Genomic DNA, 25,442 nt, shown 5'->3' with positions numbered 1-25,442 from the left:
ACCCGACCAAGCAATGGGAGAACCACCTCAATTAATAGACAGCAATAGACTTAAAGCACACATGGACCCACACACTGGGCTTTTTCTTTTCCACGGTAACAACTGATCCGAGGGATCTGGACCATACTGTAAGGGGTTAAGGAATAAAGAACTGTAAATCCTGTAAAAGTGACAGCTGGTGTGTCTATTTGAACAATTATCAGTAGACTCTTTCACACAGAAATCCTGCAAAATAAGATCAGAGGCAAACTTACACAGAACAAACTTGCACAAACAGGTTGTTTCCTGCCCTGTGATACAATATTCCATTATCATATAATGAAATGCAATTTGTTTACTAATCAGGGTGGAAGAAATTGAGTATTGTTCCCTGACACACCTGTGTTACACCTCTGCTACAACCTATTTCACAATATTTATTGCAGCCTCCTTTAATAATGATATTTATACTAGGGGTGTGAAAAAAAATTGGTTTTCGAAAGAATCAAGATTCTTACTTGTAACGATTCTTAATCAAAAAAAAAAAAAAAACACGGAACTTTCCTCCAGAAGGTCTTATCTTTGTCTATGTGATGTCAAATGAAACAAAAATTGAGCTGTTTGGCCACAATACCCAGCAATATGTTTGGAGGAGAAACGGTGAGGCCTTTAATCCCAGGAACACCATGCCTACTGTTGCGTCGACCAGCTCTTCCTCCTAGGGAATCTAAGTTGCTAGTCAATCCCAAGTTCTTTCCATGACATATATGCTGAGTAAGAAGGACCATCAAGACAGAATAGGAATATTGTCAAGTTTTACTGACATTTCAGGAGATCAACTTAATCAATACATTCATATCGGCTACTCTAGTTGATCTGACATTCAAACGGAAAAGCCAACTCCTTGCACACAAAGAAAGCCCCCACCTCTCTCCCTCGCAACACTGATAAGGAAGATTTGGGGGTTTGGTTTCACATTCCTGATGGTTTAAGACACTAAACAGACAATCTGAAAACAAAGAGAGACTGGTAGTATATACAAAGGAAAAGTACTGGAGGCTGCAGTGAAGCTGGTCAGGGATATGCATGATGAGCAACACCCTCTGCATGACCTGCTACCTCCAACACGAGGCAGCCGCACTGCCAGAACATTGAGGAACCAACATAAGCTGGCTGAACCCGAGCCCAAAGCCAAGACAAAGAGACTTAAAAACTCTACCCTGCATACTGCAATTAAACTGTATAATGACACTATCTAATTAAATAAGTAATACAGTCATATACCAGAATGCTAATAGTTTCCATGCTGCTGTTGCCCTGAAAATGTTTTTTTATATAAAATACTGTCTGTTCTTTTTATTTTTGTTTGTTTGATATTCATTGTAAAGTTCAGCTGTTTTTTCAGTGGGGCCCTGGCTCTACTGCAAGCATGAATTAATAAAGTCAAGTCAAGTCAAGTCAAGTACTAGCTACTCTATGGCTATGTAAAAAGAAAGAACTCTTAAACATATATGCATCTTCCACAATACCGTCAAGCATGGTGGTGGTAGTATTATGCTCTGGGCCTGTTTTGCTGCCATTGGAACTGTAAATGGGACAATGTAAAAAGGAGGATTACCTCCAAATTCTTCAGGACAACCTAAAATCATCAGCTCGGAGGTTGGGTCTTGGGCGCAGTTGGGTGTCCCAACAGGACGATGACCCCAAACACACGTCAAAAGTGGTAAAGGAATGGCTAAATCAGGCTAGAATTAAGGTTTTAGAATGGCCTTCCCAAAGTCCTGACTTAAACGTGTGGACAATGCTGAAGAAATAAGTCCATGTCAGAAAACCAACACATTTAGCTGAACTGCACCAATTTTGTCAAGGGGAGTGCTCAAAAATTCAAGCAGAAGCTTGTGGATGGCTACCAAAAGCGCCTTATTGCAGTGAAACTTGCCAAGAGACATGTAACCAAATATTAACATTGCTGTATGTATACTTTTGACCCAGCAGATTTGCTCACATTTTCAGTAGACCCATAATAAATTCATAAAAGAACCAAAATTCATGAATGTTTTTTTGGGACCAACAAGTATGTGCTCCAATCACTCGATCACAAAAAAATAAGAGTTGTAGAAATGATTGGTACTCAAGACAGCCATGACATTATGTTCTTTACAAGTGTATGTAAACTTTTGACTACGACTGTATATTTTTTTATCCATCCTGTACAGCCATTCAGGCAAATCCTATCATTCATGTTGATCAGGGGTGTCAAAGTCAAGGCCCGTGGGCCAGATCCGGCCCACGAATGAATAGATCTATGGCCCCCGGGATGATATTTGATTAGTATTAGAACCGGCCCGCAGGCCACAGCCGCCTGCTGCTGTTTTGCACGCACCAATACTCTCTCAGTGTTGGCGCTAGGAATGTTCAAAATGAGGTCCCAGGAACCCCATTAGCTCATAAAAATGGGGTAACACAGTAAATTTTTTGGGTCCCACTTTTTTGTAAGCGTTTTGAAAACAAATGATAAATGTATGCATTATCCTGTTATATCTCACATTCTATATTGTGTTTTGGAAAAAGGTTGTCATAAACGTTACTTCATTCATTAAAAACAATTTTACAAAAGAAAACACATTTCCTCATTCGTGGCTCACTAGTAAAACAACAACGCTAGAAATGTTTCCCGTGAAAAACCGTCTGACCGGAACTCTCTAATAACTAAAGTTCCTTGGGTGAATAATGTAAACTCACAACACCGGTATGTTTTAGCGTTTTCATAGCAAGTCTACTGACAGATATAAGTAAGAACTTTACACTACTTTATATTAGAAATGGCAACAGCGGAGGATGAATGTCCCATAACAAGAATATAGAGAAAAAGAAGAAGCTTATCGACACGGACTACAAAGGCGGACACAGGCACATTTTCAGGACTTATGCAGATCCCAAATACAGATCAGCAGGTACCAGAGGGTAAGAAAAGTTGCTTTTGCACAATGTTGCGAAACAAAACGGTAGATATGTCTGCTAATAGGTGCCAATTTGCGGTCCTTATACACACACACACCATAATAACACTCCTATGTTGAAGCACAGTACAATCCATCAAGTGGTGCGGCTTCATAGCTTACCAAAGTCGTACTAAAACATTTTGACAGATTTTTGAGTTCCGTGTGTAATGTTCCACAATCTCAATGAAACAACGCTTTGGTGTTGCTTGCTAGTGTCATCTTGCAGTCTATGCGTATCTCTTATGTGTGACTGCCATCTACTGGTGACACTTATCATTACATTATGTACCAAATAAAATCGCCTCGAGGTCGGTAAGCACAACCAGAATTATTCCGTACATTAGGCACACCGGGTTATAAGGCGAACTGTCGATTTTTCTGAAATTGAAAGGATTTCAAGTGTGCCTTATAGTCCGGAAAATACTGTAATTTATTTGGTACATCATCTATACGTGCAACCCAGCTCTACAATTGCCAGGTTGATATTAAGTCAATACTTAAAATCCAATTGGGGTTTTTCTTTAGAACAAGTCCTGTTTTTCCCTACAAGTTAGGAAACACTTGATCCTGACCACTTTCATGCCTATACTAGAATATGGAGACTTGCTCTTTATGAATGCACTTATCTGAAAAAAGTGTGTACTGCATATCACTGCGCCTTATGTTTTATTACTGGTTGTGAAAACCTTGTCCACCATTGCACTTTGTAAGCATCGGCAAACTGTCCATTTTTGTGTGTACGCAGATTTTCCTTAATGGATGGCTTTTATATATAAATCACTTCTTGGTTGGATTCCCACCTTTTTATTTTCTTTTATGTGCAGAGATTCCAGCCGCTACAGCTACAATGTGTTCCTAGACCCCACACAAATATTGGAAAAAAAAAAAAAGCTTTCAGACATTCTGCTCCATGGTCTTGGAATGACTTGCAAAAGGATATCTGAGGTTCCCTGAACTGATCCCTTTGGGGGAATTTCAGTCCATTTTAAAGGATCGAAAAAACAGTTATTTTGGGCATTGTACTTGTTTTTAAACATTTTAATTGTTTTTGACCTATCGCATGTTTTTTATGTTAGAGTTGTAAGTCAGGGATGTCAAACTGGTTTTCATTGAGGGCCACATGGCAGTTAGGGCCGCTTATAAGAGTGAATAATGTATGAATTTGCCTCCGGATTTCATTAATAATTATATCAATTGTTTTAAGTAGACTGTCAATTTTACAATAAAAACTTTATATTGACAAAATGTTACTGTAAAATAAAGTGTTTTTTATTTTTACAACATTTTACGGTAAATGGAAAAACAGTAACACGTTTTTTAAGGAAAAATCTGAATGTTTGTGTTAAATGTACATTGTTTTTTTACAACATTACATTGTCAATGGAAAAACAGTACAAGTTCTTTTTTTATTCTGGCAACTTAGCTGCCAGTTTTTTTTTTAACCATAAAAACAAATGTACCGTCTTTTCATTTATAGTGATACACCGTTAAAAACAACAACCGTAGATTTTACAGTCAAAAACTGGCAGCTCAGTCAACCGAATTTTAACGCAAAAAAAAAAAAATGGTAGTATTTTTCAATTTACAGTAATATGCTGTAAAGAACACTGTAAAATGTATTGTAATTTTTATTAATTTGATGGGTAGTTTGCTGTAAAATCATAAGTCAAGCAGATATTTAAGTATTTATTTTTATTTAGACAAAAGATGTTTGGAAAGTATGATAATATACTGTAATATTTGTTGCAATGATGGATACTATTAAAGTTGAAAAGGCATGCAATTTCATATATTCTTTCTGTCAAAATGAACAAAATCCATTACATTTAGTGAGAAAATATGAAGTACTTTATTGACACTTATCATTTCCAGGTGTTTGCGGGCCGGATAAAATATTTACATTTGTTTTAACTATTAAATGAACCTAAAATATGACTCTTTTTTTTTTATATATATTTGTGGAAAATATTGTACACAATGTGTTGTCAAGCTTATGAGGTGTGATGTGACACTATTTTTCTTTTTTTTTAATGTTTTTATTTATTTTTATAAATGGCTGTGATGATAATGTCAATGAGAGATTTCTAATCACTGCTATGTTGGAATTATTATTAATATTTATACTGTTATTGATATTATTCTTTTTTTTCTTCTTTTTTTTAGTATTTTTGGATTGTTTTGTGTCATGTTTGTGTGTCCTCTCAATTGCTCTGTTGATTGCTATTCTGAATGTTGCTGGGCCGGGTTTGGTTTTGGAATTGGAATTGTATTATTATGGTATTATTGTGTATTATTTTGTTGGATTAATAATAAAATTTAAAAATAAAATATTTAAAAGATATTTAAGTATCTATTTGTATTTAGACAATTTTCTTTTGGAAAGTATGATAATGTTCTGTAATATTTGTTACAATGATGGATACTATTAAAGTTAAAAAGGCATGCAATTTCATATATTCTTTCTGTCAAAATGAACAAAATCCATTACGTTTAGTTAGAAAATATGAAGTACTTTATTGACACATGTTTTGGTTTTAGAATTAGAATTGTATTATTATGGTATTATTGTGTATTATTTTGTTGGATTAATTAAAAAAAAAAAAAAAATCCATTACATTTAGTGAGAAAATATGAAGTACTTTATTGACACGTCATTTCCAGGTGTTTGCCGGCCAGATAAAATATTACAATTTGTTTTAACTAAAAAATGAACCTAAAATATGACTTTTTTTTTTTTACATCTGTGTAAAATGTTGGACACAATGTGTTGTCAAGCTTATGGGATGTGATGTGACACTATTGTTCATTTTTTAAATGTTTTTATTTATTTTTTATAAATGGCTGTGATGATAATGTCAATGAGAGATTTCTAATCACTGCTATGTTGGAATTATTATTAATATTTATACTGTCATTGATATTATTCTTTTTTTCTTTTTCTTTTTTCTTTTTAGTATTTTTGGATTGTTTTGTGTCATGTTTGTGTGTCCTCTCAATTACTCTGTTGATTGCTATTCTGAATGTTGCTGGGCCGGGTTTGGTTTTTGAATTGGAATTGTATTATTATGGTATTATTGTGTTGGATTAATGATAAAAAAATATATATATATCTAAAAGATATTTAAGTATTTCTTTGTATTTAGACAACATTTTTTTGGAATGTATGATAATGTTCTGTAATATTTGTTACAATGATGGATACTATTAAAGTTGAAAAGGCATGCAATTTCATATATTCTTTCTGTCAAAATAAACAAAATCCATTACATTTAGTGAGAAAATATGAAGTACTTTATTGACACATGTTTTGGTTTTAGAATTAGAATTGTATTATTATGGTATTATGGTGTATTATTTTGTTGGATTAATTAAAAAAAAATCCATTACATTTAGTGAGAAAATATGAAGTACTTTATTGGCACATGTTTTGGTTTTGGAATTAGAATTGTATTATTATGGTATTATTGTGTATTATTTTGTTGGATTAATTTAAAAAAAAATCCATTACATTTAGTGAGAAAATATGAAATACTTTATTGACACATATTTTCAATTTAGAATTAGAATTGTATTATTATGGTATTATTGTGTATTATTTTGTTGGATTAATAAAAATAAAAAAATCCATTACATTTAGTGAGAAAATATGAAGTACTTTTTTGGCACATGTTTTGGTTTTAGACTTAGATTTGTATTATTATGGTATTATTGTGTATTATTTTGTTGGATTAATTTAAAAAAAAATCCATTACATTTAGTGAGAAAATATGAAGTACTTTATTGACACATGTCATTTCCAGGTGTTTGCGGGCCGGATTAAATATTTACATTTGTTTTAACTATTAAATGGACCTAAAATATGCCCTTTTTAAAATCTTTGTGGACAATATTGGACACAATGTGTTGTCAAGCTTATGAGATGTGATGTGACCCTATTGTTAATTTTTTAAATGTTTTAACCCAAAGCTCATGACCATAGGTGAGGATGGGAACGTAGATCGACCGGTAAATTGAGAGCTTTGCCTTCCGGCTCAGCTCCTTCTTCACCACAACGGATCGATACAGCGTCCGCATTACTGAAGACGCCGCACCGATCTCACGATCCACTCCTTAATATACTGAACAAAAATATAAACGCAACATTTAGTTTTTGCTCCCAGATGTAAAACTTTTACTATACACACAAGACCTATTCCTCTCAAATATTGTTTACAAATCTGTGTTAGTGAGCATTTCTTCTTTGCCAAGATAATCCATCCCACCTCACAGGTGTGGCATAACAAGATGCTGATTAGACAGCATGATTATTGCACAATAAAAGGCCACTCTGAACTAAGTTCTATGCCTCCCCTCAAATAAACACCTTGCAGTTGAGAAAGTAAACAGGCTAGTATTTGAGGACTATTGGGAGAACCTTGCAGGCGTGTCTACAGGAAGGAAGATGTTGCAGTGTGTCTTGTTCAAAACATATTTCATGCAAATCCAGCTACTGTACCCTCAGTGCCGTGAGCACACAATTTACTGCACCATCCACTGTATCCTTCTAGAACACGCACCTACAACTCTGAGTAATGAGGACACGCTACTGCACTGCAACACGCCAGTCAAGTAAGCTTTTATGAGATTACACGGGTAAAGTTTCCATGACAACAAATAAATCAAACCATAAAAACACCGAAATGAAGACAAATGAAGATTTAGTGAAGGATGTCCATGAACTCCGGGAAGGAACCCTAGAGACCGGAGAGGATGGAGTGGGTGTGCTATCATTTTAGGAGGTTAGCACCACTTGCAGAAATACACAAAAACATGTAATTTGGCCATTTTTGAATAACAATGTTGAATTAAAGTAAAGTACCACTGATAGTCACACACACACTAGGTGTGGTGAAATTACCCTCTGCATTTGACCCATCCCCTTGTTCCACCCCCTGGGAGGTGAGGGGAGCAGTGAGCAGCAGCGGCGGCCGCGCCCAGAAATCATTTTTGGTGATTTATCCCCCAATTCCGACCATTCACAGATGTGTAAGTTACCCATGCCTTGGGCACTAATACAGCCCCATACCATCACAGATGCTGGCTTTTCAACTTTGCGCCTATAACAATCTGGATGGTTATTTTCCTCTTTGTGCCGGAGGACACGACGTCCACAGTTTCCAAAACCAATTTGAAATGTGGACTCGTCAGACCACAGAACACTTTTACACTTTGCATCAGTCCATCTTAGATGAGCTCGGGCCCGGCGAAGCCAGAAGCGTTTCTGGGTGTTGTTGATAAATGGTTTTCGCTTTGCATAGGAGAGTTTTAACTTGCACTTACAGATGTAGCGACCAACTGTAGTTACTGACAGTGGTTTTCTGAAGTGTTCCTGAGCCCATGTGGTGATATCCTTTACACACTGATGTCGCTTGTTGATGCAGTACAGCCTGAGGGATCGAAGGTCCGTAATATCATCGCTTACGTGCAGTGATTTCTCCAGATTCTCGGAACCTTTTGATGATATTACGGACCGTAGATGGTGATATCCCTAAATTCCTTGCAATAGCTGGTTGAGAAATGTTGTTCTTAAACTGTTAGACGATTTGCTCACGCATTTGTTGACAAAGTGGTGACCCTCGACCCCATCCTAGTTTGTGAATGACTGAGCATTTCATGCAAGCTGCTTTTATACCCAATCATGGCACCCACCTGTTCCCAATTAGCTTGTTCACCTGTGGGATGTTCCAAATAAGTGTTTGAGAAGGTCTCAGTTTTTTTGCCACTTGTGCCAGCTTTTTTGAAACATGTTGCAGTCATCAAATTCCAAATGAGCTAATATTTGAAATAAATAACACAGTTTACCAGTTGGAACGTTAAGTATCTTGTCTTTGCAGTCTATTCAATTGAATATAGGTTGAAAAGGATTTGCATATCATTGTATTCTGTTTTTATTTACCATTTACACAATGTGCCAACTTCACTGGTTTTGGGTTTTGTACATTAAAAAAACTTGGTCAAAAGATTTCAGTACTTTTTGAGCACATTTAACAAAACCGCAATAATCATAATCGTGATATGAAATGTTCATATCGATACATCCCTAGTTTCTAGTTTAGTAATTGAATGAAAAATTAACATTCAGCATCACGCCCATAAACACATAGGATTACACAATTCACTTTCCTTGATTCAAATTAGACTAAGTCCCCTTTAATAATAAAATATCACTTTCAATGTAACATTTAAAAATGAGCTGATTATAACTGTGCTGTGCAGTTATTATATATTGCTTTCTTCTTACATTTCTGAGTCTCATTTGCAAGTATTGTAGTCGACTTTGCACGCAGTTGCAATTCCAAGACACTAGATGGCAGCAGTGTATAGGCTCCGTATACGGAATTCAATTCTAACTTTTTGCCACGTGTGGCAGCTTTTTTGAAACATGTTGCAGGCATCAAATTCCAAATGAGCTAATATTTGCAAAAAAATAACACCGTTTTCCAGTTGGAACGTTAATTATCTTGTCTTTGCAGTCTATTAAAATAAAATGGCAACCAAGGTAATCAAAAAGGTCAACCAACGAACGAGATTTCTCTATAGAATCTCATCTCTGGTCAACAAAAGCACCATGAAGATTCTAGCGGGAACTCTCGTTCAACCCTTTTTCGATTACGCATGCACCTCCTGGTACCCTAGCGCCTCCAAAACCCTCAAATCTAGACTCCAAACATCCCAGAAAAAGCTAGTCAGATTACTTCTAGACCTCCACCCCAGATCCCACCTCACTCCTACCCACTTCTCCAAAGTGGGCTGGCTCAGGGTGGAGGACAGAGTGAAACAACTTGCACTGAGCCTAGTCTATAAAATCCGCTACACCTCCCTGATACCGAAGTACATGTCAAACTACTTCCTTAACGTAAATGACCGCCATAACCACAACACCAGGGGGAGCTCCACTAACCACGTTAAACCCAGATTCCGATCAAACAAAGGTCTTAACTCATTCTCCTTCTATGCCACATCAATATGGGATGCGCTCCCAACAGGTGTTAAAGAAAGGACATCTCTATCCTCCTTCAAAACCGCACTAAAAGAACACCTCCAGGCAACTTCAACCCTAAACAAACACCCTCCCTTCCTCATCATACCTCTTCGGATTGTAAATAATCAAATGTAAATAATCAAATGTAGTCACTTTTTCTTATACTTTCTGATCTCTCTCTATGTCCAATACTTGCTGTACATATCCTACCAAGTCAGTCCTACACTGTTTCAATGTCCATTTCTCTGATGATGCAATTGTTGATGACTGAAGTGTTGATACCAACCAAACCTAAACCCCGCCCCCCCCTCCATATCCCACATCCCATATTGTAAATAATGTAAATAATTCAATGTATATACTCTGATGATTATCTTGTGTGATGACTGTATTATGATGATAGTATATATCTGTATCATGAATGAATTTACGTTGAAAAACGTATTCGGGTGTTACCATTTAGTGGTCAATTGTACGGAATGTGTACTGTACTGTGCAACCTACTAATTAAAGTTTCAACCAATCAACATAATCAATTGAATATAGGTTGAAAAGGATTTGCAAATCATTGTATTCTGTTTTTATTTACCATTTACACAACCTGCCAACTTCACTGGTTTTGGGTTTTGAAGGATCAAAACAAACGCCGGGCTTTTCCCAATGGCTTGCGTACTTAGTCTTACCAAAGTCTTGTGGAAACAGCCCACATCTGTTCACCAACAACAAACGTTGGGCCCCATTTTGCTTCAAAATGAGACTCCACACAAACATACACACAAAGAGCAGCTTAATTACAGCTCTACATGTCATACATATCATTGACTCCGATTATTACAGCTTTCTATTTGTTCCAGTGTCCTTAGGTGGGAATAGTGAACAATTCCACTCTGTCCCTCGTCTCTAGACACAATAACATCATCATAACGTGCTCAGAAATAGTCCATTTACGGACCTTTTCTTCTCCTCTTTCTTCCTCTCATCATTTTTTTCCTGTGTTTCTTTTGCCTCAGGGGGGTATGGCGCGATGTGCCGCGTGTTGTGATTGTAAATGTGCTCTGGCACAAGTCAGAGTGTCTCCAGGAAAGCGAAGGGATCTCGGAGGGATTGAGCTGATTTTAATAAACATGTGCATAGAAACATATGCCCTGGGGTGCCCTGCCTAATCAAAGAAAGCAGTCTGCTGCTGCTGCTGTCGCTTCTCTTGTTCAGCTGCTTTAAGACGTTTTGTCAACTCAGCCTTATAGAAAATAACACTGTCGCTCTGCTCCATTCATGCATTTTTACTGATTCGCACTACAGTCCTGCACGTGCCTATTCCAGGGATCTGCAACATGCGGCTCCCTGAAACGTTTTCAAAAATGTATGAAAAATGGAAAAGATGGTGGGAAAAAATATATAATTGTTGTTTTTATATCGTTTCTGTAAGAGAGCAAACATGACACTAACCTTCCTAATTGTCAGAAATCCCACTGTTTGTATTAAACATGCTTCACTGATGAGAGGATTTGGCGAGCGCCGTTTTGTCCTGCTAATTTCGGCGGTCCTTGAACGCACCGTAGTTTGTTTACATGTACAACTTTGCAGAATTTAAAGCGAATGTAGATGTATGCTTTATATATACACTGCAAAAAGTCAGTGTTCAAAAACAAGGAAAAAAATACAAACATTAGGGGTATTTTATTTGAACTAAAGTCAGCCTCGTCACATCAGACCAATGAAATTGCCGAAAATGACAGGGCGGAGCAATGGAATTGTTCACGTTCAATCATTCAGTCGGCCATTTAGCGTGTTATGGACTCACCGTCATTGTGGAGAAGAAACGACGCAGCCCCAAAGCTGAGGACGATTGACCAGCACGTCAAAAAAAGGAAACGGAACGGAAATCTATCGCCACAAATGGCTACTTTATGCCGTGTTACAGGAACTGTCTTTGGTTAAATTTGTGATTTAAAACCAGCGCCTTTGTAAATATTTAATATTTCAGCTTATAGCCCTGTGCTGCCAAGATATAAACAATACAACATTTGTTCAAAAATGAGGTGGGTGTGGCTTATATTTAGCTGTGCTAAACATATAGTTAGCGTTGTGAACACTTTTAAGATGTACCGTATGTTTCGGAGTATAAGTCGCTCCGGAGTATAAGTCGCACCATCCGAAAATGCATAATAAAGAAGGAAAAAAACATATATAAGTCGCACTGGAGTGTAAGTCGCATTTTTGGTGGAAATTTATTTGATAAAACCCAACACCAAGAATAGACATTTGAAAGGCAATTTCAAATAAATAAAGAATAGTGAACAACAGGCTGAATAAGTGTACGTTATGTGAGGCATAAATAACCAACTGAGAACGTGCCTGGTATGTTAACGTAACATATTATGGTAAGAGTCATTCAAATAACTATAACATATAGAACATGCTATACGTTTACCAAACAATCTGTCACTCCTAATCGCTAAATCCCATGAAATCTTATACGTCTAGTCTCTTACGTGAATGAGCTAAATAATATTATTTGATATTTAATAGTAATGTGTTAATAATTTCACACATAAGTCGCTCCTGAGTATAAGTCGCACCCCCGGCCAAACTATGAAAAAAACTGCCACTTATAGTCCGAAAAATACGGTAATGTTAATACCTCAGTGTCAATTAGCATTGAGAATAAAGCATGTAGAACTAAACAAACAGAACAGATGTGACATTGTAGGTGAAATGAATCATTTCATTTCCATCACCAGGGTGCCAACAATTAAAAAGGCAACATTAATCTGCATCGCGACCTTATTCCCAATGCCCTGTGGAGATTGTACAATTAGTCTAACAGTATCCAAAAGACACGGTGACAGGCCATCACAACTTTAGGAAACAACACAAACCCGCTCTATTTTTATCTTCTTGGCAACGCATTTCTTCCGTCTTGCTTTTCGAAGGAGGCGCTTGATTCATAAACCCGAGAGATCTGAGGACTTTCTCAAGGCAGGCATGTTGATACGGCACACTGCCGAAGATTAGGACAAGAACAGCTGCTCCAAACACTGAATGTTTCACTTCTTAAACCGTCCTCAGACTTCTCCTTCCTCGCCCTTGCTACTGATTCTGCACCTCCAAAACACAAACTGGTCTGGAGCTACGTCACAATAGGTTGTATTCGGACACCTGACTTTTGAACGGAAGTAAACAAAGTGGTGGGCCACCAACCAACACGGCTACTGTGCGGCAAACAGAGTATGACCTATCTGAGGGGCCTAGATCTTTCCACTAAAAGCAAAAATGCAACCTGTGCATTGGAATAGATCCCTATACGTTATCAAAATAAGATTTCTCGAGTGGGCTCAAGGATTATCCTTCGGTCGCGTTCCCAGACATATCGAACAATGTCGTGCTCCAGACGTTTTACCATGAATTGATTAACGAGATTAACAAGTTGAAAAACTTATTCGGGTGTTACCATTTAGTGGTCAATTGTAAGGAATATGTACTGTACTGTGCAATCTACTAATAAGAGTCTCGATCAATCAAAAAACGTCATTCTACAGGACAAAAGAGATGAAAACTTGGGAAAACATGGAGGTTTACAACTTCTTTGTGTGTGTTTGGGTCAAGGACATTGGTATCAAGACTCTCCCGGATAAATCATGCCTCGTTTTTGCCCGGGTAAGGATGCATTTCATGATTTAACTTTGTATCTACAGCCACTGCTGTTGCTTTGTTGTTGTACACACTGTTTACGAGTACACATGGTTTTCCCCGTCTTTATCAAATTCCCCTGAAGAGCAGGGAAACCTGCGAAACAGGCTTGTAGGAATGATATGGCCTCTGTGTTTTTTCCTGACCTAACGTATTGAGCACTGTATAACGGATAAACCACAGAAACCTTGACTATGTATATATATATATATATATATATATATATATATATATATATATATATATATATATTTACATACATATGTGTGTATATGTATATATATATTAGAGGTGGACGGCGGCCAAATTAGGGGGATGGCGTGGCGCGGTTGGGAGAGCGGCTGTGCCAGCAACCTGAGGGTTTCTGGTTCGATCCCAAGCTTCTACCATCCTAGTCACGTTCGTTGGATCCTTGAGCAAGACACTTCACACGTGCTCCTGATGGGTCGTGGTTAGGGCCTTGCATGGCAGCTCCCGCCATCAGTGTGTGAATGAATGGGTGAATGTGGAAATAGTGTCAAAGCGCGTTGAGTACCTTGAAGATAGAAAAGCGCTATACAAGTACAACCCATTTACCATTTAGGTGTGAATCTTTGGACACCTCATTATTCGATTACGATTCAGTAGCTACGATTCGATTAAAAAACGATTATTGACACGTGTCAGAATAATTGTATCTAAGTTATCACAAAACTTTGTGTTTCAATGAGTTTCCGGCGAGCAGACAAAAGCTGTCTTTGATCTTACCAAGCAAAAGGCTTGTAAAACTCCACTGTGTAGGATGGGAAGCGACATTAAGGTGTCGGTTTCTTTGATGTATTTTAATCCACAGGAAGATATTGTTTTGACCCGAGATCTACAAAGCGAAGAGGAAGCAGGACCTGACTCCCCACCAGGCACCTTTTCTTTGAACTGTTTTACGACCTATTTTTTGAACTGTTTTGTAACCAAAGGCGATGGCTGTTTACGACCCCCTCCCTTAGAAACAGCTGTTGCCATGTAATCAAGGAAAGTCCAAATAAAAGAGGAGGCGTACAATCTTTCATCAGAGCGTGGGACGACACTGTGCAAGGGTACAGTGTCTACGCGTTTCTCCTCAATTGAGCTAAATTGAACTCTGTCTCTGTTTAATTCCTTGCTTCTTGTCTTGTTTAATAGATGTCATCAGTGTTTGAACCTGACAACACATCTTTAGTTTATGTATATTGATGCAGTTTTACATTTATTTTCGTTTCACTAAATAAGCGTGTATCTTTTAAAACCAGTGCATTTGTAATAAGACATTCTCATCACATTTGTTAAATTCATAGAAACGTGTGCAAAAACTGGAACATTAGTGCCCTAAAATAAGTGGCTCGCTGCGGTCAGACAAATTTTAGAACTGTCTGATTATCAACGTTTACTAATTGATTTTATAATCGTCCATGTCCAAATTGTGATGCATCTAAAAAGCGATTATTTCCCTACCATACAAAGTGTCAAAGACGTGTGTAACCACAACCAAGTGCTACCTGATTTCTCTCATTTTAGCGCAGTAGGCACTGTAAAAATGTTTTTTATCTACTTGCCCACTTTGTCAAAATCAATGTTGTCATGAATGATTGATTTTTTGATTCAGGGTCAAACACCTTCCATGCCACCCTGAGAAAACTGATGTTTAAATGTATATGTAGACAGCAGGGGTCCGAGAATGATCTTATTATACAGATAACCAATCCTAGGTGTAGTTCTGTTAGGTACCAATCGTACATATGGAAACACTGGTATCGGTGCCTTTGAATGTGAATGTGTCGACGTATATTTAAAGTATATACAGTGGTGGTCAAAAGTTTACATACACTTGTAAAGAACATAAGTCATGGCTGTCTTGAGCTTCCAATAATTTCTACAACTCTTATTTTTTTTGTGATAGAGTGATTGGAGCACATACTTGTTGGTCACACAAAACATTCACGAAGTTTGGTTCTTTTATGAATTTATTATGGGTCTGAAAATGTGACTAGATCTGCTTGGTCCCATAATGGACCCATAATCCATTCATAAAAGAACCAAACTTCATGAATGTTTTTTTGTGACCAACAAGTATGTGCTCTGATCACTCTATCACAAAAAAACAAGAGTTGTAGAAATTATTGGAAACTCAAGACAGCTAGGGGTGTAACGGTACACAAAAATTTCGGTTCGGTACGTACCTCGGTTTAGAGGTCACGGTTCGGTTCATTTTCGGTACATTAAGAAAACAACAAAAAATAAATTTTTTGGTTATTTATTTACCAAATTTGTAAACAATGGCATAACATACATATACACACAGGGTCCATTGCCAGGGTTAATGTGGTCAACATATATAAAATAAAAACTAAATAAGATAAGGCTCAGAATGGTTTCTTAACAAAACCTTTCTACATATAAAGTGCTTTTTTTGATTGATTGATTGAGACTTTTATTAGTAGATTGCACAGTACAATTGACCACTAAATGGTAACACCCCAATAAGTTTTTCAACTTGTTTAAATCGGGGTCCACGTTAATCAACATTAAACTGCATCAAGTTGTTGCTCAGATTAAATAAAATGACAAAACTTTTCTTCTACATATAAAAAGTGCAACATTAAACAGTTTCAAGTCACCTCAGCCTCAGATTAACTTTGATTAACTCCCAGCCTGGCTAACTTGGCAGTAAGAGGTGGGAGCTGTTTGCTCGTCTTTATCTTTGTTGATGTGATGGCAGAGGGGTTAGTGCATCTGCCTCACAATACGAAGGTCCTGAGTAGTCTTGGGTTCAATCCCGGGCTCGGGATCTTTCTGTGTGGAGTTTGCATGTTCTCCCTGTGACTGCGTGGGTTCCCTCCGGGTACTCCGGCTTCCTCCCACCTCCAAAGACATGCACCTGGGGATAGGTTGATTGGCAACACTAAATTGGCCCTAGTGTGTGGATGTGAGTGTGAATGTTGTCTGTCTATCTGTGTTGGCCCTGCGATGAGGTGGCGACTTGTCCAGGGTGTACCCCGCCTTCCGCCCGATTGTAGCTGAGATAGGCTCCAGCGCCCCCCGCGACCCCAAAAGGGAATAAGCGGTAGAAAATGGATGGATGATGGATGGATGGATGTGATGTTCACTTGGGGGTGGTGCTGCTTCAAATGGGTTAGCATGTTTGACGTGTTGGCAGAAGCATACCCTACCGCTGCTTAACAATGTCGGCAAACCTCCGTCCTCCGCACCGTGCAGCCGAAGTGTTCCCAAATGGGGGATCTTAACGAGGCAGGAGGGTCTTCCAGCTCTGGTTTTTAAATGTTGTCGTAGTCCGGTCTTTGCATGCCGTGTGTTGTACCTCGGTGTGCATTGTTTACCCAACGTGCGGTACGCTACTTAATACGTCCGTGTGGAAACTTGTTCGGTACACCTCCGAAACCGAACCGAAACCCCCGTACCGAAACGGTTCAATACAAATACAAATACACGTACCGTTACACCCCTAAAGACAGCCATGACATTATGTTCTTTACAAGTGTCAACTTTTGACCACGACTGTACAGGTAAAAGCCAGTAAATTAGAATATTTTGAAAAACTTGATTTATTTCAGTAATTGCATTCAAAAGGTGTAACTTGTACATTATATTTATTCATTGCACACAGACTGATGCATTCAAATGTTTATTTCATTTAATTTTGATGATTTGAAGTGGCAACAAATGAAAATCCAAAATTCCGTGTGTCACAAAATTAGAATATTACTTAAGGCTAATACAAAAAAGGGATTTTTAGAAATGTTGGCCAACTGAAAAGTATGAAAATGAAAAATATGAGCATGTACAATACTCAATACTTGGTTGGAGCTCCTTTTGCCTCAATTACTGCGTTAATGCGGCGTGGCATGGAGTCGATGAGTTTCTGGCACTGCTCAGGTGTTATGAGAGCCCAGGTTGCTCTGATAGTGGCCTTCAACTCTTCTGCGTTTTTGGGTCTGGCATTCTGCATCTTCCTTTTCACAATACCCCACAGATTTTCTATGGGGCTAAGGTCAGGGGAGTTGGCGGGCCAATTTAGAACAGAAATACCATGGTCCGTAAACCAGGCACGGGTAGATTTTGCGCTGTGTGCAGGCGCCAAGTCCTGTTGGAACTTGAAATCTCCATCTCCATAGAGCAGGTCAGCAGCAGGAAGCATGAAGTGCTCTAAAACTTGTTGGTAGACGGCTGCGTTGACCCTGGATCTCAGGAAACAGAGTGGACCGACACCAGCAGATGACATGGCACCCCAAACCATCACCCAACCATGCAAATTTTGCATTTCCTTTGGAAATCGAGGTCCCAGAGTCTGGAGGAAGACAGGAGAGGCACAGGATCCACGTTGCCTGAAGTCTAGTGTAAAGTTTCCACCATCAGTGATGGTTTGGGGTGCCATGTCATCTGCTGGTGTCGGTCCACTCTGTTTCCTGAGATCCAGGGTCAACGCAGCCGTCTACCAACAAGTTTTAGAGCACTTCATGCTTCCTGCTGCTGACCTGCTCTATGGAGATGGAGATTTCAAGTTCCAACAGGACTTGGCGCCTGCACACAGCGCAAAATCTACCCGTGCCTGGTTTGCGGACCATGGTATTTCTGTTCTAAATTGGCCCGCCAACTCCCCTGACCTTAGCCCCATAGAACATCTGTGGGGTATTGTGAAAAGGAAGATGCAGAATGCCAGACCCAAAAACGCAGAAGAGTTGAAGGCCACTATCAGAGCAACCTGGGCTCTCATAACACCTGAGCAGTGCCAGAAACTCATCGACTCCATGCCACGCCGCATTAACGCAGTAATTGAGGCAAAAGGAGCTCCAACCAAGTATTGAGTATTGTACATGCTCATATTTTTCATTTTCATACTTTTCAGTTGGCCAACATTTCTAAAAATCCCTTTTTTGTATTAGCCTTAAGTAATATTCTAATTTTGTGACACACGGAATTTTGGATTTTCATTTGTTGCCACTTCAAATCATCAAAATTAAATGAAATAAACATTTGAATGCATCAGTCTGTGTGCAATGAATAAATATAATGTACAAGTTACACCTTTTGAATGCAATTACTGAAATAAATCAAGTTTTTCAAAATATTCTAATTTACTGGCTTTTACCTGTATGTATATATATTTTTTTTGCTGCTTTTATTTATTTATTAGATGCATTTTACTGAATATGCCCAATCACTGTTTTTAATATTATGTGATAATGCATTTTATACTGTATTTTGTTTGTTTTACTGTATGTGATTGTATGTCTACTTGGACATTGGAGTCTGCAATAAAGCTTGATTGATTGATTGATTGATTGATTGACTTATCCGAGGCTGTAATTACCCCACCTTATATATTTCACAATGCTTCTCTTTTTTCATTTTTATTTTTTTTAGAAATTTTGCACGTTTTGTGTTTTCCCATTATATAAAAACTGTTATTTTTTACAAAAAGGCCATAAAACATAAAAACAAAACAAAAAAACAACAACATTTAAAAATAAAAGCTTTATATAAATAGATAGATCTGAAGTTGCTAAGAGAATTCAAGCGTAGAAAGTAAAACAAATTAATTTATTGCTGACTTATGACACTTTTATGAGCATATCACTTTTAGATCCCTAAGAGTAAGTGTGTCTAGTCAATCTTAAGCTTCCACAAATGAATGAAAACTGTATTTCATCGGACTGGTATGACAAAGAGAGAGCTGAGCTATGAGTACAAGTGGCAGAAATATGTTTCCCCCGTATGGAAAGGAGCCAATTGATGTGCCTTGGACATCTATTTTGGCGCCTCCCTGGGGAGGTGTCCCATTAGGAGGCCCGGGGACGGACTGAGGACACGCTGGAGGGACTAGAGTGTGTCTCACAGCTGGCCTGGGATTGCCTTTGTGTCTCCCCTGAATGGAGCAGACTTCCCTGCTTCTGCCACCTTGACCCAGATGAGCAGATAATGAACACTTGGACATTCAACAATCAATCAGGGGATGGAATAAAAACAATCATTAGGAGTTTTCCAGCTTTGGGAGAACAGTTTGGGCAGGATCCGGTTCTGTTCCGGCACTACTGCGGAAGACCTTGAGATGAACTTAATCTTTGATTGTCACGGAGCATGCGCAATCTCGAATGTCATCTGCTGCAAGCGCAGCCGGCACCTCCGCTAGAAGCGCGCCGGGACACGCCCCCAGCATAAAGACCAGAGTACCCGAAGATCCAGTGCCGGAACGTAGTTCACTCTTCGTAGTAAGCATCCCGTCTCTGGCTTCCCTCCGCGTATTTGCTCTCTCTCTCTGTGCTTCCCCTTAGCCCGTGTCTTATGTCCTATGTGTTCCTCGCAGTGTTCCCTTTGTTTCCCGTGATCGAGCTGTGTGCCTCGACATCCCACCGGATTCTGCACTGCCTCCCTCGATCCTCGACCCCCGCTTGGACACGGACCTCGTCGCCTCTCTCCAGCCTCCGACCTCTCGTTTGCCCACGGACTGTCTTCTCGCCTTGCCCCTTTGGTCTGACGAAAGATTCATCCAACACGCGCATACAACAACCTCTGATAATATTTACAAACCCCGTTTCCATATGAGTTGGGAAATTGTGTTAGATGTAAATATAAACGGAATACAATGATTTGCTAATCCTTTTCAACCCATATTCAGTTGAATGCACTACAAAGACAAGATATTTGATGTTCAAACTCATAAACTTTTTTTTTTTTTTGCAAATAATAATTAACTTAGAATTTCATGGCTGCAACATGTGCCAAAGTAGTTGGGAAAGGGCATGTTCACCACTGTGTTACATGGCCTTTCCTTTTAACAACACTCAGTAAACGTTTGGGAACTGAGGAGACACATTTTTTTAAGCTTCTCAGGTGGAATTCTTTCCCATTCTTGCTTGATGTACAGCTTAAGTTGTTCAACAGTCCGCGGGTCTCCGTTGTGGTATTTTAGGCTTCATAATGCGCCACACATTTTCAATGGGAGACAGGTCTGGACTACAGGCAAGCCAGTCTAGTACCCGCACTCTTTTACTATGAAGCCACGTTGATGTAACACGTGGCTTGGCATTGTCTTGCTGAAATAAGCAGGGGCGTCCATGGTAACGTTGCTTGGATGGCAACATATGTTGCTCCAAAACCTGTATGTACCTATCAGCATTAATGGCGCCTTCACAGATGTGTAAGTTACCCATGTCTTGGGCACTAATACACCCCCATACCATCACAGATGCTGGCTTTTAGACTTTGCGCCTATAACAATCCGGATGGTTCTTTTCCTCTTTGGTCCGGAGGACACGACATCCACAGTTTCAAAAAACAATTTGAAATGTGGACTCGTCAGACCACAGAACACTTTTCCACTTTGTATCAGTCCATCTTAGATGAGCTCAGGCCCAGCGAAGCCGACGGCGTTTCTGGGTGTTGTTAATGAACGGTTTTCGCCTTGCATAGGAGAGTTTTAACTTGCACTTACAGATGTAGTGACCAACTGTAGTTACTGACAGTGGGTTTCTGAAGTGTTCCTGAGCCCATGTGGTGATATCCTTTACACACTGATGTCGCTTGTTGATGCAGTACAGCCTGAGGGATCGAAGGTCACGGGCTTAGCTGCTTACGTGCAGTGATTTCTCCAGATTCTCTGAACCCTTTGATGATATTACGGACCGTAGATGGTGAAATCCCTAAATTCCTTGCAATAGCTGGTTGAGAAAGGTTTTTCTTAAACTGTTCAACAATTTGCTCACACATTTGTTGACAAAGTGGTGACCCTCGCCCCATCCTTGTTTGTGAATGACTGAGCATTTCATGGAATCTACTTTTATACCCAATCATGGCACCCACCTGTTCCCAATTTGCCTGTTTACCTGTGGGATGTTCCAAATAAGTGGTTGATGAGAATTCCTCAACTTTATCAGTATTTATTGCCACCTTTCCCAACTTCTTTGTCACGTGTTGCTGGCATCAAATTCTAAAGTTAATGATTATTTGGGGGGGGGGGGGGGTATGGTAATTGTTTTTATTTATTTTTTTGTCATAAAAAATACAATCATGTGTGCTTACGGACTGTATCCCTGCAGACTGTATTGATATATATTGATATATAATGTAGGAACCAGAATATTAATAACAGAAAGAAACAAGCCTTTTGTGTGAATGAGTGTAAATGAGGGAGGGAGGTTTTTTGGGTTGGTGCACTAATTGTAAGTGTATCTTGTGTTTTTTATGTTGATTTAATAAAAAAAAAATAAAAAAAAAATAAATATATATATATACCGCATTTTTCGGAGTATAAGTCGCACCGGAGTATAAGTCGCACCTGCCGAAAATGCATAACAAAGAAGGAAAAAAACATATATAAGTTGCACTGGAGCCCGGCCAAACTATGAAAAAAACTGCGACTTATAGTCCAAAAAATACGGTATTTTTTTAAATTTCTCGTGCAGCAAGGTACCAATCGATCCACGGACCGGTACCGGGGCGCGGCCCGGTGGTTGGGGACCACTGCGATAGAGCACATTTGGGATGAATTAGAACGGAGACTGAGATCCAGGCCTTCTCGACCAACATCAGTGTGTGACCTCACCAATGCGCTTTTGGAAGGATGGTGGAAAATTCCTATAAACACACTCCGCAACATTGTGGACAGCCTTCCTAGAAGAGTTGAAGCTGTAATAGCTGCAAAAGGTGGACCCACATCATATTGAACCATATGGGTTAGGAATGGGATGGCACTTCAAGTTCATATGTGAGTCAAGGCAGGTGGCCAAATACTTTTGGCAATATATTGTATTTAAAACAGCACTTTCTTTCATTCAAGAATTTCAGCTCATTTTTACGCTTAGCAAACTCATCCCGCCAAACGTACGGCCCGCGGGCCGGATCAGGCCCACGTACACGGTTTACCCAGCCCGCGGGCCGTACGTTTGACACCCCTGGTTTAAAACAACACCTTGTCTCCAATTATCGCCTGCTTCCAATCAACGCCCCGGCTCATACCCAGCACCGTTTATCCCCCTGAGAACGAGTGTCGGCTGCATTTATTTTTAGTGTGTTTCTTTTGTCAGAGTTACACGTTGAAGAAAGAAAATATCACTTGCGTGCAAAGCAAAAATGTCCACTGCAGAGGACGTTGGCTGCCTTTACAAAGATGATGAATGCTCGGTTTGACTTTTAATTGATCATGTGGACTGAGCTCTTTCTAATATTCTAATGAAGTACCTAATGCTCACTACTGCTCACTAGTGTTACCATATCTGAGTTATTGTGTAGAAATATGTGGAAACAACTACAAATGTGCGCTTGATCTCCTGCTGGCCGCACTATGGACTGGACTCTCACTATTATGTTAGATCCACTATGGACTGGACTCTCACTATTATGTTAGATCCACTATGGACTGGACTCTCACTATTATGTTAGATCCACTATGGACTGGACTCTCACTATTATGTTAGATCCACTATGGACTGGACTCTCACTATTATGTTGGATCCACTATGGACTGGACTCTCACAATATTATGCTAGATCCACTATGGACTGGACTCTCACTATTATGTTAGATCCACTATGGACTGGACTCTCACTATATTATGCTAAATACACTATGGACTGGACTCTCACTATTATGTTAGATCCACTATGGACTGGACTCTCACAATATTATGTTAGATCCACTATGGACTGGACTCTCACTATTATGTTAAATCCACTATGGACTGGACTCTCACAATATTATGTTAGACCCACTATGGACTGGACTCTCACTATTATGTTAGATCCACTATGGACTGGACTCTCACAATATTATGCTAGATCCACTATGGACTGGACTCTCACTATTATGTTAGATCCACTATGGACTGGACTTTCACAATATTATGTTAGATCCACTATGGACTGGACTCTCACAATATTATGCTAGATCCACTATGGACTGGACTCACAATATTATGCTAGATCCACTATGGACTGGACTCTCACTATTATGTTAGATCCACTATGGACTGGACTCTCATAATATTATGCTAGATCCACTATAGACTGGACTCTCACTATTATGTTAGATCCACTATGGACTGGACTCTCACAATATTATGCTAGATCTACTATAGACTGGACTCTCACTATTATGTTAGATCCACTATGGACTAGACTCTCACAATATTATGTTAGATCCACTATGGACTGGACTCTCACAATATTATGCTAGATCCACTATGGACTGGACTCTCATAATAATATGTTAGATCCACTATGGACTGGACTCTCACTATTATGTTAGATCCACTATGGACTGGACTCTCACTATTATGTTAGATCCACTATGGACTGGACTCTCACTATTATGTTAGATCCACTATGGACTGGACTCTCACTATTATGTTAGATCCACTATGGACTGGACTCTCACTATTATGTTAGATCCACTATGGACTGGACTCTCACAATATTATGCTAGATCCACTATGGACTGGACTCTCACTATTATGTTAGATCCACTATGGACTGGACTCTCACAATATTATGCTAGATCCACTATGGACTGGACTCTCACTATTATGTTAGATCCACTATGGACTGGACTCTCACAATATTATGTTAGATCCACTATGGACTGGACTCTCACTATTATGTTAAATCCACTATGGACTGGACTCTCACAATATTATGTTAGATCCACTATGGACTGGACTCTCACTATTATGTTAGATCCACTATGGACTGGACTCTCACAATATTATGCTAGATCCACTATGGACTGGACTCTCACTATTATGTTAGATCCACTATGGACTGGACTTTCACAATATTATGTTAGATCCACTATGGACTGGACTCTCACAATATTATGCTAGATCCACTATGGACTGGACTCACAATATTATGCTAGATCCACTATGGACTGGACTCTCACTATTATGTTAGATCCACTATGGACTGGACTCTCATAATATTATGCTAGATCCACTATAGACTGGACTCTCACTATTATGTTAGATCCACTATGGACTGGACTCTCACAATATTATGCTAGATCCACTATAGACTGGACTCTCACTATTATGTTAGATCCACTATGGACTGGACTCTCACAATATTATGTTAGATCCACTATGGACTGGACTCTCACAATATTATGCTAGATCCACTATGGACTGGACTCTCATAATAATATGTTAGATCCACTATGGACTGGACTCTCACTATTATGTTAGATCCACTATGGACTGGACTTTCACAATATTATGCTAGATCCACTATGGACTGGACTCTCACTATTATGTTAGATCCACTATGGACTGGACTTTCACAATATTATGTTAGATCCACTATGGACTGGACTCTCACAATATTATGCTAGATCCACTATGGACTGGACTCTCACTATTATGTTTGATTCACTATGGACTGGACTCTCACAATTTTATGCTAGATCCACTATAGACTGGACTCTCACTATTATGTTAGATCCACTATGGACTGGACTCTCACTATTATGTTGGATCCACTATGGACTGGACTCTCACAATATTATGCTAGATCCACTATGGACTGGACTTTCACAATATTATGCTAGATCCACTATGGACTGGACTCTCACAATATTATGCTAGATCCACTATGGACTGGACTCTCACTATTATGTTAGATCCACGATAGACTGGACTCTCACACTATTATGTTAGATCCACTATGGACTGGACTCTCACTATTATGTTAGATCCACTATGGACTGGACTCTCACAATATTATGCTAGA

General features: G+C 39.0%; 1 protein-coding gene across 6 annotated transcripts in view; it reads right to left on the bottom strand.

The window, feature by feature from the left end:
* LOC133593888 (A-type potassium channel modulatory protein KCNIP2-like) overlaps positions 1-25,442 on the bottom strand; it is a 375,917-nt gene that overhangs the window by 22,860 nt on the left and 327,615 nt on the right. The window lies entirely within an intron of this gene.

The sequence above is a fragment of the Nerophis lumbriciformis genome, linkage group LG02, assembly GCF_033978685.3.
Source record: "Nerophis lumbriciformis linkage group LG02, RoL_Nlum_v2.1, whole genome shotgun sequence".
Taxonomy (NCBI): domain Eukaryota; kingdom Metazoa; phylum Chordata; class Actinopteri; order Syngnathiformes; family Syngnathidae; genus Nerophis; species Nerophis lumbriciformis.
Note: the sequence above shows the minus strand (reverse complement) of the source record. Positions and strands in the feature narration are given on the sequence as shown.